The sequence below is a fragment of the Triticum dicoccoides genome, chromosome 6B (genome assembly GCF_002162155.2).
Source record: "Triticum dicoccoides isolate Atlit2015 ecotype Zavitan chromosome 6B, WEW_v2.0, whole genome shotgun sequence".
NCBI classification, from domain to species: Eukaryota; Viridiplantae; Streptophyta; class Magnoliopsida; order Poales; family Poaceae; genus Triticum; species Triticum dicoccoides.
Window position 1 is genome coordinate 453,537,885 of NC_041391.1, and position 6,000 is coordinate 453,543,884.

The following is a 6,000-nucleotide window of genomic DNA, read 5'->3' on the forward strand; positions in this document are numbered from 1 at the left end:
CTCTGCAACACGAACCAGAATGGCCATATGATCTAATTCCTCAGAAATGATGTGTTCAACCGATGTTTATGGGAAAAAAGACGTGAAACCAGCATTGCTTGTTGCCTTATCCAATCGACACTGCACATTCTCTCCATTCTCTCTCTTATTGTCCCAAGTGTAGGGGTATCCCGAGTAGCCTAGATCCGCTAATCCGCAGTCAGAAAGGCAGTCTCTGAATCCTTCTATCTGCTTAAAATTATGGGGGTTCCCACCAGACTGTTCCGCTTGGATTAATATCTCATTGAAATCACCAACACACAACCATGACATATTATCTTGGCCTTTCAAATAGCACAGAGCGTCCCACAATTTATTCCTTAGCTCAGTCTTGGGTTCCCCGTAGAAAGCAGTGAATCTACAGGTCTTCCCATCTACTACCAACTCGGCATCAATCAAATATTGGCACCAAGGTCTGACCATTGCTTGAATATTATCTCTCCACCAAAGCGCTAATCCCCCACTCTTACCTTGATAATCCACTGCTACTCCACTTTGAAACCCAAACTCCATTTTAACCGCTCCATAGCTCTAGCCTTTTTCTTTGTTTCACTAAGGAATACCACCGCTGGGTTGTACGACCATATGAGTGTTAAACATTGTATCCTATATGTACGGTGTATATAAACCGTATATAGGTGTGTAGGGCATTCATGATGTATTCCGTTAGGTGCAGAGATAAGATCCCGTCTAGGTTTACTTGGAGATCAATCCTATACCTAACTACCTTATAATCTATTGCCCTATATTAACACGAACGCGTCCCTGCGCCAAGCATACGCTTAACCCTAGTTTTCACATGGTATACAGAGCCATTCTTCTTCATCGCATCTAGCCATGTCAAGCTCGTCCTCTGTCACCATGGTTGCGCCATCCATCGCTGCTCTCGGCCACACCGTCACCAAGAAGCTCACGTGCGAGAACTTTCTCGTATGTAAGGCCCAGGTCCTGCCGCACATCAAGGCGGCAGGGATGATGGGCTACATCGATGTCTCCATCCGCGAGCCCCCAGTTGTGATCGTCACGGAGAAGGACGTCTCCGGCAAGAAGGAGGTCACCTTCACGCCAAACCCCGAGCACGCCCAGGATCACCAGGTTCTTACCTTTCTGATTGCATCTCTGTCTCGGGAGGTTCTACTGTAGGTCAGCACATGCACCACGACCGCCGCCATCTGGACGACGCTCCTACAAAGCTTCTCGTCACAGTCCAGGGCGAGAGTGATTCAGCTTCGCTCGCAGCTCGAGCATACCCGCAAAGGCGATCTCTCGGCACAGCTTACTTCACCAAGATGAAGGTATCTCCGACGAACTTGCAGCCGCCGGCAAACCACTTGACGAAGATAATGTGGTTGACCACATCCTCCAAGGCCTCCTCCACAAGCCCGACTACAACGGGTTTGTCTCCACCATCTCCACCCGCATGGCGACGGAACAACCGATCGGCCTCATCAAGCTCTTCTTGCTGCTGCTCTCGGCTGAGGCTCGCATTGCCGCCCAGACTGCCTCCTATTATGCAAACCTTGCGGCCAGGGGAGGTGGTCGCGGCGGCGACAACTACAGCCGCCCTGGCGGCGACAACGGCGACGGAGGTGGGGGCTCTCGCGGCTACAACAACAACGCTGGTGTCCCTCGCTACTCCGGCAACTCTGGCAGCGGCGGTTTGGAGGCGCGCCAAGACAGGGAGGCAGTGACCGTGCACTACAAAAAATACACTTCCGTGATGATACATGTTTGTCATAGTAGATCGCGTTTTTTGTCATGCATGTACATCCATGACGATTTTATGACAGAATCAAGATAGTCATACATGTGCTGTTGTAGAAGTGTTCCATGACATTACCAAAATTATCATCATGGAAGTGTCCACTTCCATGACGATAAATCGCGCGTCACAGAAGTGCTTTCGTCAAGGGTGACCGACACGTGGCATCCACCGTAATGGAACACCGTTAAGCTATCGGGTCGGGTTTTGGATCCGATAACCCGTTAACAGCCCCGACCAATGGGGATTTTCCATGTGTAAAATCATCATTGGCTGGAGCAAACACGTGTCGGCTCACCGTTGGGACAGATGTCATCCACTCATTGGACCGAAGGCGCCTATGATACGGCGACACGTGGCACGACCCAATAGAGGCCCATTCCTGTGAAAAGTCCGGCCCGTTTGACTTGGTCAAAAGGTGGCGGGCCGGCCCACGGAAAGCCTGTTAACGACCTGTTCGTATATAGCCCATTTACAGCCCGCTAACCCAGGGCCCGTTACGACCTCTCCGAATTAGGCCCAGTAGCGTCATCTAGGCCGTCCAATATGATTCCAGCCCGTTTTAACTTCCGGCCCATGTGTGGCCCATGACTTCTTTTGGCCCATATGAGGCCCTTTGTAACTCTTGGCCCATTAATGGCCCGTGGTGAAACTAGCCCGTAATGAACAGTGTATCACTTTATACCCATTAACGACCCGTTATTCTATTGGTCCGTTTCCAGCCCAAGTTATCTTTCAGCCTTCTTATGGCCCATTGATTCTTGGGCTCATTTGCAGCATTCGGTTACATACGGCCCGTTAGTGCTTGTGGGCCAAATTCAGCCCGTCGTTACAGTCGGCCCGTTTGTGGACCGTACATACGTTGGGTCGTTTTCATGTAAAAAAACTGTTGGGCTGTTTCATAGAGTTATCAAATACGGCCTATTAACGGCCCGTTATGGTCCACGAATAGTACGGCCCATGATTGGCGAAATGATGATACGCCCCGTAGAAGGCCCATGGATCCTACGGCCCGTATGAGGCCCATGGATCGTACGGCCCGTAGAAGGCCCATGGATTGTATGGCCCGTAGAAGGCGCATGGACCCTACGGACCGTAGAAGGCCCATGAATCCTAAGGCCCGTATAGAAGACCAATGGATCCTACGGCCCGTATAGAAGGCCAATGGATCCTACGGCCGGAAGAAGGCCCATGGATCATACGGCCTGCAGGAGGCCCATGGTTACAACAGTTCGTGTGTTGCCATGATTATTTTGGCCAGTTACCAAAAATAGGCTATTGTGGCCACTAGAAAAACACAGAAAAAGAACTGCAGTGACTACAAGCAAACAACTAAACAAGACAATAAGGAAATAAATAAGCAAGCAATTAACACTAGCCTATTACCGCTATTACACATAGTACATCCACTGGGCATCAAAGTTTGCCACCAGTGCAAATATAGGGAACAAAGCAGCATATTACATACACTGGCCGTCAAAATTGGCCACCAATGCAAATAAACGCGGCAGCAAAACAAGAGCACAACTGAAACAACTTCAGAAGAGCTCAAGAAACGTTATCCTGGGTATCCACCATGCTGGCAATAAGCTTAGCAAGCTTATTAGCTTTGTCCTGTTTGGCACTAAAATCCTCCAACGCTTGCTGTTGCACCAGAAAGTATGCATCTGAATGCTCCAGGGACTTCCGCAGTCCTTCCGCTTCTTGTCGCAGCACAACTGATTGATGTCTTTCAGCTTGTAGTTGAGACTCAAGAAACCGAACTGATTCAGACAGTGAGTTTGAATAGTTTGTGCAAGCGGTAGTGGCCAGTAACTCGAACACTAATCCAAGACGGGACTTTGGGGTTGTCTCGCTGTCTTCAAGATAGTCTTCCTTAGCTGTTTTATCAGCTTTGTTGGAGACCAACAAGGATGTGTCACTATCCTGAACCTTATCTGCATTACTTCCTTTACCATTGCTTAATAAGGCACTCTTCCCCAATATTCTGTCAGCATTCTAAAAGAAGAAACAAGCAAACACATAACAAGTTTAGCATGTACTGGTATATGAAACTCATTTCGGTGAACCAGTTCATTAGTAAGGTGGACAGGATTAAACTACCAAGTCTTCTATTGCCAAGTACTAGTACATAACAAAAGCATCAAACAAACATATATCTATGTCCTATGGTCACTTCATTGTCTTGCCAAATCAAAATAGAGACACGATTCAAATCATATCAGTTCAAGACAAAGCAGCAGTGAAAGAATACAAAGCGTGGAAAACTACATGGCACAACAAGATTTCAGATGGGTACCACGGGTCTACATGTACAACAACACTATTGGCTCTGTTGTGATGCTAGTAATGTGCATGATATGAAAGTCAACTATATACACAATTGAAATTGAAATCAACAGAGCTATTGATAAGAGCAAACCTGTTAAAGAAACATGCGTGAACATACCTGCTGTGCCATTGGAGTTTCGATTGGATCCTTCAATTTAAAAATAAGTTTGTATGAGTAAATACAGTGATACAAGAGCAAAGCAATCGTAGTTAAAAAAAGGCGCGCCTAAGCGAGCGCTTAAGCGCGCCTAGGCTCTAGGCGTTGGCAAAACGCATTGCGCATAACTATGCTTAATCTATGCATAACTGCGCATAAGCATGCGCTTTGGTTAGTAAAGCGCAAGGCTGTGGCAAAACGCACAATTAACGCCTAGTGCTTTTTTGAACTATGATAGCAATGGAATCTTAAATTATAACAGTTGTTCTTCAGGTTTAGGCACTTGTTGTACATGAACAGAGTACAGTAAGATGCAAGAATATAATACTTAAAAATAGAAAATGAGCTCATAGACCTTACCACATTCTTGGTTCGGGACCAGTACAGAACAAGGCGTTCCCAGTCATCGTCCAGTAAATGTGTCTCAGGAGAACATAAGGGAATTTGATGAGTTTCTTTGCCGGTGAAGTACGTTTTCTTCAGGTAATTCCGATACTGCCACCAAGCATTCTTGAAGATAGCAGAGGTATTAGCACAGGTTACCTCATCCCGAGTTTCCAAATCGGTCCTTCTCTATAGAGAAAAATGGGAAAATTTGCTGTATTATAACTATCATGGAGGTAGGATGTATGGGACAAAGCAAAGTAATTGCCATGAATACCATTACTTACACACAACTCTTGGACAAACACCTGCAACTGGCATTTTCCTTCATCTTCAGTATAATATTTCCAAGATGGAAAGATACACACATACGATTTAACAACATCAAATGCGATAGCTGCTAAACTACGACTAGCTGGTTGTGCTTCCTCCATAGGAATAGGCATACTAACTGGTGGAGTTGGGGTTCGCTGTGGTAGTACTGGCCCTTTGGAAACTGGAGTTGTCTTACTAACTGCTTTGTTTGGGAGCTCTGTGGTGGAGATGGTGCTGTGTCAACAGGAACTGGGTTACTATCTGCTGGGGTTGGGGTTAGATTGGGTGAAGCTGGTTCTTTGTCCATCGCAGTAGGGGTACAATCTGCGAGAGTTTGGGTTATGTGTGTGGTAGGGCTGGTTCTTGTGCATGTACAACCGGGGTGCTATCTCCACCAAGAGGTAACACTGTTTTATTTAAAGACCGTGTTTTTAGTCCGCTGGATACTGGCATCACCCGCTCCAATTCAAATGGCTGATAAACAGGAAACATAGTTGAACGTACAGACATCGTATGAGAGATAGATGCAATAGATAGTGTGGAAAGAGGCATGAAATAGTTGACATGTATATTGTTTAACTAAAACGGATAGCATGACATAATTTCACATATATGATGTCTATCTAAACTGGATAGCATAGCATAACATAATTCAAAGATATGATGAATAACTAAACATGATCGCATGACATAATTCACCTACATGGTATCTAAGTAATCAAGATCGCATCATTTAATTCACATATGTGATTTATATGCTAAACAGAGGGCATTCGATATGATGTCTGAACTAAGAACATGGTGTTGAATATTGTGTATATGATGTCTAAACTATGCAAGGCAAGACACCATATGCATGATATGAGCAGTATAACCGTGCCAAGTTTGAGCATACACCTCGGTGGGGGAATAGGACTGGTCATCTGTCTCTGAATCCATCTCTGAGGAGCTATCAGGACCCAACAAGAGATCTGCTTCGATAGGTAGCACTGCCTACTCTGAAGGCCTTGTT